The sequence below is a fragment of the Geotrypetes seraphini genome, chromosome 1, assembly GCF_902459505.1.
Source record: "Geotrypetes seraphini chromosome 1, aGeoSer1.1, whole genome shotgun sequence".
Classification (NCBI taxonomy): Eukaryota; Metazoa; Chordata; class Amphibia; order Gymnophiona; family Dermophiidae; genus Geotrypetes; species Geotrypetes seraphini.
The window spans coordinates 227,826,834-227,841,836 of record NC_047084.1 but is presented as its reverse complement, the minus strand read 5'-3'; the positions used below and the strand labels follow the sequence as shown (position 1 = coordinate 227,841,836).

At 41.5% G+C, this 15,003-nt stretch overlaps 1 protein-coding gene across 5 annotated transcripts in view; it reads left to right on the top strand.

Annotated features, from left to right (window-relative positions):
• The window catches only part of LOC117361967 (uncharacterized protein C4orf19 homolog), a 196,657-nt gene that overhangs the window by 159,210 nt on the left and 22,444 nt on the right, over positions 1–15,003 (top strand). The gene's annotated exons all lie outside the window — the stretch shown is intronic.

The following is a 15,003-nucleotide window of genomic DNA, read 5'->3' as shown; positions in this document are numbered from 1 at the left end:
AGAACGCATGTTAAACTGATTCAAGAGTAAGCTGAAATGCTTTCTTTTTAAAGATGCCTTCAACTGCTAGTACTCTTGTCTTGATTCATTCCTTGCGGTCTGCTGTGCGACTTTATTTATTGTTACCCTCCATTTTGTCCATTCCCTTTTTGTCTTATTTTCTTTAACATTTTCTTTATTTCTTTCCCTCTTTCCTCACTATGCGTAAGTCTTGTTTGTGGCTAAAAGTGGCATGTTTTGTCTCCCCAAAAGCTGTATGAATTTTAGCTATGTACATCGCTTTGAAGTTTGATTAAGCGATCCGTCAAATTTTAAATAAACTTGGAAACTTGGTACCACATAGACACTCTCTAGGCACCTAGAATTGTCCTTTGTGTGCTGTCTAAAACAGCCTGAGTAGATTGTACACAACATGCACTATTGACATTTGCCTCTAATATGACCCAGCGCTATAGGAATTGATATAGAAGAAAGATAATTAAAATAACATTAGAAATCCATGTCACAAGTACCTGGCAAGAATCCAAATAGTAGCAGCATTTTATGGTACTGATCCAAAAGCAAGCAATGGCTTCCCCCATGTGTTTCTCAACAGTAAACTGTGGTCTTTTCCTCCAGGAACTTCTCCATACCTTTTTTTAAACCCAGTTACACAAACCAGAGCTTAACTATTCTTTGAGTGCAAAAATATTTTCATCTGTTTTAAAAGTAGAAACATAGAAACATAGAAATAGACGGCAGATAAAAGCCACGGCCCATCTAGTCTGCCCACCTCAATGACCCTCCCTCTACCTTTCTCTGTGAATAGATCCCACGTGTCTATCCCATTTGGCCTTAAAATCAGGCACGCTGCTGGCCTCAATAACCTGTAGTGGAAGACTATTCCAGCGATCAACCACCCTTTCAGTGAAAAAGAATTTCCTGGTGTCCCCGTGCAGTTTCCCGCCCCTGATTTTGCACGGATGCCCCCTTGTTGCCGCGGGACCCTTGAAAAAGAAGATATCTTCTTCCACCTTGATGCGACCCGTGAGATACTTGAATGTCTCGATCATGTCACCCCTCTCTCTGCGTTCCTCGAGTGAGTACAGCTGTAATTTATCCAGCCGTTCCTCGTACGGGAGATCCTTGAGTCCCGAGACCATCCGGGTGGCCATTCTCTGGACCGACTCAAGTCTCAACACATCCTCACGGTAATGCGGCCTCCAGAATTGCACACAGTACTCCAGGTGGGATCTCACCATGGATCTATATAATGGCATAATGACTTCAGGCTTACGGCTGACGAAACTCCTGCGTATGCAACCTATGATTTGCCTTGCCTTGGATGAAGCTTGTTCCACTTGATTGGCAGTCTTCATGTTCTCACTGACGATCACCCCTAAGTCTCGTTCTGTTTCAGTTCATGTTAGGATCTCACCATTAAGGGTGTAAGTCTTGCATGGATTTTGGCAGCCCAGGTGCATGACTTTGCATTTTTTAGCATTGAAGCTGAGTTGCCAGGACCTAGACCAGCGCTCCAGTAGGAGTAGGTCGTGCATCATGTTGTCGGGCATTAAATTTATGTCTGTTGTGCTTTTGCCCACTATGTTGCTTAGTTTGGCGTCATCGGCGAATAAAGTTATTTTGCCTCGCAGCCCTTCAGCCAAGTCTCTTATAAAGATGTTGAATAGGATCGGGCCCAGGACTGTAATTTCATTGAATGTCCCTTGGTCTTTGTACTTTTTGAAAGAGTGAAAAATTGATTAACTTGTACTCATTCTAACCACTCAGGCTTTTATAGACCTCAATCAGGTCCCCCCCCCCTCCAGTTGTCTCCTTTCCAAGCTGAAGAGCCCTAACATCTTTAATCTTTGAGCAGCAGAAAGGAGTTCCATCCCCCTTTATCATTCTGATCACTCTTCTTTGAGCCTTTTCTACTTCTGCAATATCTGAGATATGGCAACCAGAACTGAACACAATATTCAAGGTGAGGTCACACCATGGAATAATACAGAGGTCTTATTTACCATCCTTTTCCTAATAATTCCTAGCATCCTGTTTGCTTTTTTGGTCTCCGCCGTACATTGGGCAGAAAATTTCAGTATATTAACACCTAGGTCTTTTTCTTGGGTGCTGATTCCTATGGTAGACCCTAGCATCAGGTAACCATAATTTGAATTATTCTTTCCAATGTGTATCACTTTGCTAAGTCCACATTAACGGCCTCCACGCGGCAACAGCCCTGAAGCCCTTTAAATCTCTATGGGCTTCGGGGCCGTTAGCACAGCACAGCCGCTAGCATGGCTTTATAAAAGAGGCCGTAAATTTCATCTGTCATTTGGATACCCAGTCTTCCAATTTCCTAAGGTCTTCCTGCAATTTTTCACAGTTCGCATGTGTTTGACAACTTTGAATAGTTTTGTGTCATCTGCAAATTTTTTATTTTAAATTCTTTATTTATAATTTTAACATTTGACAATCTTTACAAGTCAAACATGAAAAAATACAGTGTGAAATGAAAAATAGAACTCCAAATTATTTAAGAGATATCTCTTTATTACAAAGTATAGTTAGTCCTCTATGTATCTTGGGGACGTAGCTAAAGAATAACTGAAATAAAACACAGGAAATCAAATAACAAGGAAATTAAAGAACAATTCTTTCCTGAGCTAGCGTGAAAATGGTAGGACTCATGTGGTAGATACAAATTGCTCTCTAGCTGAAATAAATTTAGACAACTGCTGCGGTTCATAGAAAACATATCTGTTATCTCTATGGGCCTCTTTTACGAAGCTGTGCTAACGGCCCCATAACCCATAGAGATTTAAAGAGCTTCGGGGTCATTGCCGCGCAGCTTTGTAAAAGAGGCAGTATATATCAACACGCATTTACAGGGATATCTTAGAATAAAAGTTGCCCCTAACTGAACTGCCTGAAGCCTCAAAATGAGGAACTGTTTCCTTCTCTTCTGGGCAGGACGAGAAACATCTGGATACATTCTTATAATATTTGTCAAAAAAGGTACATCCTTATATCTGAAAAACATCTTAAGCATCCATTCCCTTTCAGAGTCAATGGCAAACGTTTACAAATTATACAGAATGTCTCTATAAAACTTATTACAAAATCTAAAAAATTTGATCATGTTACTCCCCTACTTGAAAAGGCACATTGGCTCCCTGTCATCCATAGAATAACTTATAAAATCTGTTTACTTACATTTAAAACACTTCTATATAAGACACCTGCTTTTATTCATAAACTTTTAATACCTTACCTTCCAACTAGAACATTAAGATCTATTGATCAAAATTTATTAACAGTACCTTCACTGAAATTGATTAATACTAGACGGCAATTTATATTTTCCGTAACAGCCCCTCAAACCTGGAATGCTCTTCCAATTTTTATACGGAACGATCAAGATTTGGTAAAATTTAAATCACTATTAAAAACATTTCTTTTTAATGATGCTTTTAATTCCTGATTTTTTAATTATTGTTTTTCCTAATGTGTTTTCCTATGTTTAATCTTTTATATAACGAATGTATTTCATAACCCTATTTTTACCCAATGTTGTATAACAAGTTTTAACCTTTATAAGCATTGTAATTCCCAAAGTTTGTTTTGTTTGTTCTCTTTTAACTAAATTTGATTTGTACATCGCTTTGAATTAGAGAAAGCGATTAATCAAGAATAAATAAAAAACTTGAAACTGTACCGTCAATGTGGCAGAAACCTGAGTCTCAGTATCTGATCTCTCTAGGAAATTAGTCAAATTCAATCTATCAGCAGATATGTTCTGCTGATTAGGATTTTGAAATTTAACTCTCATAGGAAGATAATATATTTTTAAGAGAGGTTTCTAGCACTTTCAGAATTTCACTCATATACCTTTTAAACATTGCTAAGGATGAACTTTAGGAAAATTGATAATCCGGAGATTACCGTACATCTCCTAATAGAGTTTTCCATCATTTCTTGCTTAAAGTGCAAACTAGCACTGTCCATAGCCCAAGTTACAGCTTGTACTTCCAAGGTTTTTATCTTAATCTCAAAATCACTCGTTATACTCTCTAAACTTGTTACCTTGGTCTTAAGTTCCAAATTCTCTGAAAGCACTGTAGTACATTACGTGGAAAGTCGCTGAATTTGGTTCCCGAGAGAAGTTTGCATTAGAGAATGACACGGGGAAAAAATGTGTCCCCGTCTCCGCAACCACTGTCCCCGTCCCCACGACCACTGTCCCTGCAGCATCCATACAAGCTTCAGTACTGCAATATTTAGCTCACAGTTCTTCAACCGCCGGTCCGCGGACCGGTGCCAGTCCGCAGAAAATTTCTGCCGGTCCGCACAAGGCCGGCGAGATCAAGTCGGCAGTTAAATTTCCTGCCGACTGCGGTTCCTCCCGACTAATGTTCCTCCCAGCCTCAGGCGATCAAGACAGGCTGCCAACGTCGGGGCCTTCCCTCTCTGAGTCTCGCCTGTTCGGAAACAGGAAGTTGAAACAAAATAGGCAGGACTCAGAGAGTGAAGGTCCCGACGTCGGCAGCGTGTCTTGATCGCCACCCCTGCCGAGTTGCTGAAGAGGGCCGCGGGGAAGTTGCGATTAGACCGGAGAGAGCTGCAAATTCAGGTGCAGGTGGAAGGAGATGGTCAGCGTGTGCGAACAAGATCCTGGGGAGCCTTCACAGTGGCTGTCTCCCCTCCCACCAGCTCTCCAATTTGCCAGGGAAGTGATTTACAGGCAACTTCCTGCAGGCAAGTACCGAGAGCTGCTGGAAGGGGAGGAAGCCACTGTAGGAGGCTGGGAAGGTCTGGAAAAGGGAGAGCTGTTACTGGACTTGAAGGGAGTTAGGAGAGATGCTGCTGGGAGGGGAGGAGGGAAAGGTATGGGAAGAGAGTTAATGTTGGATAGAGGGAGGAGGGAAGGGAGAAGAAGGAGAGATGCTGCTGGGAGGGGAGGAGGGAAAGGGATGGGAAGAGAGTTAATGTTGGATAGAGGGAGGAGGGAAGGGAGAAGAAGGAGAGATGCTGCTGGGAGGGGAGGAGGGAAAGGGATGGGAAGAGAGTTAATGTTGGATAGAGGGAGGAGGGAAGGGAGAAGAAGGAGAGATGCTGCTGGGAGGGAGGAGGGAAAGGGATGGGAAGAGTTAAAGTTGGATAGAGGGAGGAGGGAAGGGAGAAGGAAAAAAAGGAAGGAGGGTAGGGAGAAAGAAAAAAGGAAGGAAACAGCTGGCAGGGAGATTACAGGAGGGGAAAGGGGTCAGGGTGGAATGGAGAGATCAGATGAGAGAAAGGGGAGAGAGAGGAATGAGAAAGTAGAGAGACATTGATGCTGGAAAGGGGGTCAGCAGAGAAATGAGAGAGGGATAAAGATGCTAGATCTGGTGTAGGAGAGATAAAAATGAAGACGGCAGTGAAGCTGGAATGAATGATGTAAAAAGGAGAGAGGAGGATGGACAAGGAAGAGGGCATAGAAAGAAGTCAGATACATATGGAATGGGGAGAGGGCAGACATTGGATGGAACGGGCAGATTCTGGAAGGAAAAGAGTGAAAAGAAGATGAAAGCAGAAACCAGAGACAACAAAAGGTAGAAAAAATAATTTTATTTCTATTTTGTCATTAGAATATATCAGATTTGAATTATATATCCTGCTAGAGACATAACTGGGGACTGCAGTATTCTGTTAGCATGATATTTCTATGTAGCATTCTATAATAACTTGGCTTGTTCAGTTTTCTTGATAGTAGAGGGGATATATGTGAAGGGGAGGGGAGACAGGGGTTTTGTTGGTCCGTGCTCTGTATATTTGTATTTATAAAATCACAATTGTTCAGAATATTGTTTCTTTTTATACTTTAATAAAATACGTTCAATATAAAATCATAATTGCGGCTTGTGCAGATGGGATCAGATGGTTTGCGGGGACCGAGCTCGCGGAGATGGGGCGTAAACGGGATTTTTAAATTTTAGTCCTAGTAGTTTGCCGGTCCACAAAATAATTCTTTTATTTCTGCCGGTCCACGGGTGTAAAAAGGTTGAAGAACACTGATTTAGCTTATTCTTTCCTTATAAATCAAAGTTCTGGCTGCTGAACTAGAGAAAGAGATGTTCAGCTGGCAGGGCTTTGTTTATAAATTATTATCAATACAACTAATATACTACTTTATCCTAACGCAAAAAAAAAAAAAAGAAGAAAATAAATAGAAATTTTTTTTCTACCTTTATGTCTGGTTTCTAATTTCTTCATCTTCTCCTCATTCAATTCCTTCCATCCACTGTCTGCCTTCTCTCTGTGTCTTCCATTTGCTCTGATATTGTGCCTCTCTCTTCCATCTCTCCTTCCACCCCCACCCCCAATTGGTCTGGCACCCTTCTTCTTCTCTCCACTCCCCCCATAGTCTGGCATCTCTGTCTTCTTCCTTTCCAGCATCTTCTCCCCACTTTCTCTTCCACATTTCCCTTCAGCATCTTCTCCCTACTCTCTCCTCCCCATTTCTTTCAGCATCTTCTCCCCACTCTCTCTTCCAAATTCCCTTCAGTGTCTTCTCCCCACTCTCTGTTCCCGGGCCGGCACATCTAAAAAAGACTCTCCCATTGCATAGGGACAGCTTGGGGGACTTCCCTCTTTGGAGGATAGAGTGACGCCCTCAAGGGAGAGATCTCGTGCCTCAGTTTGCACATTCTCTTCATCCGTGGATACTTCCGATCATTGCATTCTTGATTTGCGCTCCACAAAGGCATCCATCGGGCCAGTTTGTGAGGCGGTTTTATCCGGTAACACCCGGACTTTCGATTTTCTCTTTACCATTCGGTAAGCAGAAAAAAATTATCATTACAGGCATGACAGCCAGTGCTCCCTCTAAGCGGGCGGGTGTTGTGAGCAAAATTTTTTTCGCTGTGCGCTACAAATATCGGGCGCCAGCAAGTTATGAGCCAACTCGCCCGATTCTCCTCTCGCCGCCCTGCCCGCCGTGCGCTGTGACGTGAAACTTGTGCGCTGGATGTAATATTTTGTGCGCCAGCGCACGCCAGCGCAGCTTAGAGGGAACACTGACAGCGTCTCTGGGAAAGCATCAGGCCGCCATCTTGAGTACGCTCCGCCCCCCAGAAGTTGTCCTTTTTCAAACCATCTGCAAATATAATTACTTCACTGGTCATTCCAATTTCCAAATAATTTATAAATATTACAGTACATACAGTACAGAATCTTGGAACACTCTACTTTTCACCTTCTTCCATTGAGAAAAATGGCCATTTAACTCTACCCTCTGTTTTCTGTCCAATAACTAATTCCTAATCCACATGACTTTTTAATATTCTCAGATGTCTGTCATGAGGAACTTTCTCTAAAGCTTTCTGAAAAATGTAAATACACTACATCAGGCGTGCCCACACTTTTTTGGCTTGCAAGCTACTTTTAAAATGACCAAGTCAAAATGATCTACCAACAATAAAAATACTAAACATATAACCCCCTCTTTTACTACGGTGCACTAGCCAATTTAGCATGCGCTAAGTGCTAATGCGCCCATTATATTCTATGGACGCATTAGCATTTAGTGCGTGCTAAATTGGCTAGCGCGCCTTAGTAAAAGACCCCCATATTTATTTATATATATACCGAGTGCACTTCTTCTGTCCTCCAGACTTTGTTCCATTCCCCAACCATCATCTCTCTCTGTCCCTCCAGGAGTCCAACTTTTCTTTCTCGCTCCTTCACCCCTATTGGCAACATGTCTCCCTCTCTCCCTCCTCTGTTATGATTGTTCATCTCTCTGTTCTTTCTCAGGGTCTTTCCCCCTCTGTCTGCACCTTCCATAGTCCAACATCTGCTCCCCTCTCTTCTGCCTCACCTTTGTTTCTGGTTTCTCCCTCTCTCTATCTTCTTTCTGCTAACATTTTGAGTCCTCCCACCTTTGGTTCAGGTCTTTGTTTCTCTCACTCTCTTGGTCTTCCCCCTCCCCAGGGCCTGGCATCTCTCTCTCCTCGGTTCAGGGCGTTTCCCTTCTCTCACCTCTCTTGTAGTCCAGGATCTGCCCTGTCTTCCCCCTTCCTTTCGGTTCAAGGCTGCTTTCCCATCCCTCCTCAAGGTCATTTTGTCTCCAAAACCCCCCCCCCCCCCGATCCAGCATCTCTAAGGCAACCCCCATTCCGCCGGGGCCCTCATGACGGGCAGTCTTACCCCGACGTGCTGGGCCTTACCTCTGCTGCTTCCCTCAGACTGGATCATCGAGCAGTTTGTGCCTCCGTTCTTCCCTCTGGGCCTAACTATCACAAGTTTAAAATAATTACGGCAGCCTGCAGAGCGAATGTAGGAGGCTGTCTCTCTTTAGTATGTTCCCTCTGTCATGGGACCGTCGCAGAGGGAACGTGTTACAGAGGCTGACGGCAGCCTGCTATGTTTGCTCTGCAGGCTGCCGTAATTACTTTAAAGGTGAAACAGTGACCATGGGGGAATATGCTATGGAGAACACTGGTTCTGTGATCTACCGGCATTGCCTTTGTGATCAACCAGTAGATCGCAATCAACATTATGGGCACCCCTGCACTACATCAACTGGCTCACCTTTATCCATGTTTGTTCATGCTTTAAAAGAAATGAAGCAAATTGCTGAGGCAAGGCTTCTCTTGGCTGAACCCATGCTGACTCTGTCCCATTAAATCTTGTTTGTCTATGTGTTCTGTAATTTTAATCTTTATAATAGTTTCCACTATTTAACACAGCACTAAAGTCAGATTATAATTTCCCAGATCAACCCTGAAATCCTTTTTTGAAAATCAATTTTACATTGGCCACTATCAAACGTTCAGTTACTATGGACGATTTTAACAACAGGTTATCACTAACAGTAGATCAGTAATTTCATGTTTGAGTTCTTTAAGTATCCTTGGATGTATACCATCCTGTCCAGGTGATTTATCACTCTCTAACTTAACTTCTTCCATAAAGACTGAAGCAAATAATTAATTCAGTCTCTTTGCTATGGTCTTATGCTCTTTTATGATCCAATAGTCCACAAATTCCCTCACAGGTTTTTCTGCTCTGATGCACCTGAAAAAATTATTACTATGATTTTTTTTGCTTCTCTGGCAAGTTTATCTTCATATTCTTTTTTAGCCTTGCTTTGCATCTAATTTGCTTCTTCTTTCTTCATTCAGATTCTTTTTCTGTTCTTTTGGCTCTAATAACTTTTTACATTTCACCTTTTAGCCATGCTGGCTGTCATTTGCTCTTCCTTACACCTTTGTTAATATGTGAAATACATCTAGCCTGGGCTTCTACAATGGAAACAGTATCCAGAAGGAACCATAGTGGGAATCAAATCCTAATCCCTTGCTATCAGAGTTCACAGCCCTAACACTTTACCACACATGTACCTGACAGGTGAATAAGCAGTAATGGGTGATGGTAATTGTTTTTAACTGCCACACACTAATTATACACACTAATATACAGTATCACAGTACATGATGGCAGATATAGACCCACATTGTCCAACCAATGAGGTGACCAGAGCTACGTCCACCACTCTATGTGGGCTGCAGTGACCTATTCTTAAACAATGGTTGTCGAGTCTCCACAATGCCAACCATTTAGGCAGTCAAACATGATTAGGATGATATGTGTTTATAATCAAGACTTCAAGTATCATTAACAGTATTCAACTTCTCCAAAATTTAGGGATATACGAGAACTTAAATATGTTTTTATACACACTTCTCTAATGATTCTCTATCATGAAAATAAAACAGCAACTCCCAATGTTATCTAAAAAAATGTAAAGAAAAAGCCTCAAAGAGCTCCAAGTCTACAACGGCATAAAGAGCTAAAGACAACTCTTTCATCATTGGCCAGAAGCCTCTTGTTAGCAGAGGATCTATGAAGCAGAGAGTTTATAAGCAGTTTGGTCTACTGGCCCTGAAGAAGCAGTGTGAAACTCTGGTCATTGTTTGCCATGGGCTTTTTGCTACTACAGTTACACAGAGGCACTGAATAATTTTTCAGATTGCTAGTTAAGAAATTTCTTAAATAAATCAGTTGTAAATGATAGACATATATAATGTTGAGAATTATGGAATGTTTTAATGCCAATGATGAAAGAGTTGTCTTTAGCTCTTTATGCCGTTGTAGGCTTGGGAGCTCTTTGAGGCTTTTTCATTCCATTTTATAAATAACATTGGGTTGAAACTTTCGTTGGTCCCTGTTTGACCGGGCACTGCTGCATTTGTACAAAAAGCTATTTTTATGGGACTTAAAACTATCCTTCAATGCTGGCTGACTCCGCATACTCCCACGGTGTCACATTGTCAGACACAAATGATTCAATTGGCAAGGTATGAGCGCCAAGCTATCTCTGATATGGACTCTAAGCATGGCTCTTTGTTTCTTCAATGTTGGTTGCCTTTCTGTTCTACCTTGACACCCACTGCTCAAAGCAGACTTTTGAACTGATTTACTCTGGCATGCTCAATTTGAAATGGACTTTGGAGTAGCTGTTTCCGGGGGGGGGGGGAGGGGGGAGAGGGGAGTTTGCATTGTGTATACGCTTTACTGTGTGAGTGTGTTCTTTCTTTGTTCTTTGAAAACTTAATAAAATAGATTTAAACATAAATAACATTGGGAGTTACTCTTTTGATAGTATCCAACTTACCAGTCAAGATGTCTTCCCTTCCCTCCTAAGCTGCAGAGCACCCTCACTTGCAGCATGTGCCAACAAAATGATCTATAACACTGGAGTTGACAAACTTCATCTGATTCTTAAAATTCATTTATGCTGCTCTTGTATAAACTCTCCTTTAACCTTAGGAACATCACATATACAGATATATGACCAGTATATGAAGGATGTCTAATTTGTAACAATGGAGCATTCAGGTAGCAATGAGACATGATGGTGGGAAATTTTTGAAATTATGTCCAAGTTAGAATTGGGACATCCTGCTCATACCATCCAACCCTCCCCCCTCCTCCATCTATCTCACAATTTTTGAACAGAAAAGACATCCAGATTTCCTATCCCAGAAATACATGAGAAGCACATCCTTGCGCTGGAGATATCCACCCTGAACAATCAATTTGCAAACTGAAATGTTTAAGTTATAAATGAGGAGAACAAGGCACAGGGAGGGAGGTCTGTCAACATTCTTATTAAAATGGCCACACAAACATTTATGTAGAGTACAGGAGTAGCCTAATGATTATGCAGTGAACTATAAACCAAGGAACACACGTTAAAATCCCACTGTATTTCTTTCTAAATGTAATCCCTCCAAGAACAGAAAAATACCTTCTGTACCTGAATGTGCATAACATCAATAGCCTTCAGGCTTGCAGGTGTCATAATATATGAGAGTTACACTGGGATCATCCCTTGGTTTACAGTCCACTGCGCTAACCACTAGGCTAATCCTCTGACCTGCTTGATACTTTCTTCAGAACATCATTCCACACCAAGTGGTCCAGAACTCCCCACTTGACCATCTCAGAAATTGAATATCTTCATTAAAGGTCCCTGAAAAAAATTTCAGCAAAGGTCCAAGGCATGATCTCAACCAGGTCCAGAGTTAGGGGGACCCTTTATTTGGGCCACTTTTTTGTATCCGCAGAAGATGTCTAGTGTGGACCCTCCTTGAAATTGGACCAGTTGACATGGAATTACCCAAGAGGCCATAATAGTCTGGTTTTCCTTTCCAGTTTCACTTTCAGGGGTTGAGAGAGGGAGACAGCAACCACTAGGGAATTAAGATGGGGCCACCAATTTCTTAAGACTTTTTCAGCATTTATTTCAGTTTGAACCTGCCCCATCTTGTTTGCCTTTGCATCCAGCCCATTCGTTGCAATAATAAACTTTGGAGGTAGCTGTGGTCTGTTTGTGCCTCTCAGTTCAGAGTTTGCACTAGGGTATGCGCAAAACAGGTAGCAGTTGTGAAAGCTGCTTGTGCAATGTCTGCAGCCCTGACTGTATCTTTTTGTAACTTGGACCTGACTAAAACAGGTCTAGATAAAAATGTCCTTTTTTGCCATGGGCATTTCCTGTTTGAAAATCACTCTTGGACATCCTACCTTTGGGGTCTTCCTAGTCCTGCCCAAAATATGCCCGCAATATACCCTCTTGCTATTTGGATGAACTGCAGTGTGAAAAGTCCAAAGTCTGACTTTGCAAAATCAGGATTTGGTCATTTTTAGCAGAAGGACCTTTTATAGGCATTTTTGAGGTATCTATCTGGGTCAGTAGAGTAGGCAGACCTGATGGGCTATGGCCCTTATCTGCCGTCATCTTCTATGTTTCTATGAGACTGAGCACCAAGGTGTGTGTGTGATGTTTCTACATATACTGTAATTGCTCTGTGTTTCAAGGGAATGTTAAAACAGTAACTGAACAACAACACTTTTTATTGAAGCAAGGTAAGCATTTCTATTAATTCATATATTCTTTGAAACTATTGTTTAATACTACCACATCACCCTCATTGGGTGTGTGTGGGGGGGGGGATTGGATGGTATGAGTAGGATGTCCCAATTCTATCTTGGACATAATTCCAAAAATGCCCCTCATCCTCACTTTCACTCTCCATGAACCCAAACTGTACTCATGCATTAACACTCCAGCACCCTCAGGTTCACTTTTCTTTCTAAAGACTGACAGAAAAGCATTCCGAAAAACGCCGGAATTTCCTGAAGTCTGATACATGAGCTCCACTTTCTAGTTTTGAAGTAGCTATTCACATGCTCAATTCTCTCAAGCACTTACAGCTCAATTCACCCATTTTCACACACTCGATTATCTCAAGTACTTACAGCTCAGTTCACCCACCTAGAGACCAGAAAATAGCTAATAGCTAATATTTCAGGGCATGAGGTGAACAGTGAAATTAGGGAATCTGAGTCTCAGAAAATGTGGTGCAAAAAGGTGAATAGCAGCAAGTTAGCAGTTACAGTATAATCAGATTTTGGGGGCTGGGCAGCCTCTGGGGCATGCATAAGCAAGACATCATAGGTGGACAAAAGTGGATATTACTACGTTACTAGCAATATCCCTGGGGAGTGTGTGGTGCAGTGGTAAAAGCTACATCCTCGTCACCCTGAGGTTGTGGGTTCAAATTCCGCACTGTTTCTTGTGACTCTGGGCAAGTCACTTAATCCCCCATTGCCCCAGATACATTAGATAGCGTGAGCCCACCAGGACAGACAGGGGAAAATGCTTGAGTACCTGAATGTAAACCATTTAGGCTATAAGAGGTATATACATATTAAAAATAAAATTAAAAAATATATCTTCTTCCTGCTTCTTCCAACATTTGATAAAATTGCTTTTGAAAAGGAAAGTGTAGAAACCACAGTATTACCTCTTCTAGGGGTCTTTTTATTAAACTGCTGCAAAAGGTGTCTTTAGCATTGCCTCATGTGGGTTTTTCCCACATGCTAAGGCCATTGTTATGGCAGCCAAGCACTGATGTTACCATTAGCACGCGGCCATTACCAAAAATTTGTATGTGAGCTCTTATCGCCATCAATTTTGTAGGCAGTAGGGCTCATGTGCTAATCCTCTGCTAATCAGTTAGTGCATGGTAATATGACCGCACTGATTTATGCTGGAATGCCTACTCTCTGTCCCCAGTCATGTCCACTCAGAGAAGAATAAAGAAAAATTTTGATCACTTCAGAATCCTTTGGTGCTTCCCATGGTAAGCATGTGCTAGCACATATCACAGCTTAGTAAAAGGAGCCCTATAAGCAGCAGGGTTTTTACAACCACAGGTAAAATGTTGTTCGTGCACATGAAAGACCATGTAAGGACACACTAAGGCCAAAAGAACCCTTATGTGAGCAAAGAGAAGTTCAACATATTTCTTCTGCACTAAACAGGATTAAATGTGCACGTGATGGAGTGATCAAGAGGAAGAATTACCAAATACTTGAAAAGCTATTAATAAGCAAATATCTTACAAAGATGGAATAGCTGTAGAACATGAAATTAAGTTACAACAAGGCAAAATTAAAAGCAACATCAAGAATTTTTTTTTTTTTCATAGAAAGGGTAGTGGATGTCTGGAATGCCCTCCTGATGTAAGTGGTGGGGCAAAATCGGTGATGAAAGTCAAATAGGCATGCAATAAACACAAAGGATCCCTGTGTAACAAGAGGATGAAATCAAAGTATTGAGCATTTCCACTAAAAACAAAACTTAAACATGTCTCCTTGTGACTCTGGGAATGTCACTTCACCTTCCATTGCCCCAGGTACAAAAACAGATTGTGAGCCCACTAGGGACAGAGAAAAGTACCTGCATATAATAAATGTAAACCACTTTGATTGCATCACAGAAAGGTGATATATCAAAGCATGGGGTGGGGCGGGGGGGGGGCACCCGCACAGAGTGATATCTACTAACCTAAACAAATACATTGAGGATGTAATCAGCATAGTGTAACTGATTCAATCCTAGATAAAGGCATAGAGAGAATAACCTGCAAGTAGTGACATACCAGCTAACTGATTGGCAGCACCATAAAATCATCCACGGATAGAGTGAGAAACCTAGGAGTATGGCTAGACCTAAACCTGCATAAAAAATATAATGATGTAATGCTTCTTATTATTTTTACTATTTTTAAAAATAATGTTTCTTATGCTTTCTTAATGCTCAATATCCACAACTTTTTTAAAGTGAAAGACTGCAGATCCTCATTGCACATCATCACCGTGAACATCTATGCTAAAGATAAGTAGCAATTTAAAGTTGGTGTTTTGTGAAGTTGAGTAGATATATAGGTGGGAACATATATGTGCGATGATGGTTCCCAGCAGTCACACACACGGTTACAGCGTTTTGCTAATGACCTGGGTGGAGGAGCACTGAGCACATTGTAAAGAGTCTTTCACTTAACAAGGGTTGTGGATATAGAGCATTAAGAAAGCATAAGAAAAAATAGTAAAAATAATATGAAGCATTACAGCATTATATTTTTGATACATATAGTGTGAATGCTGTATAGTACAAATAAAGATCCCAAG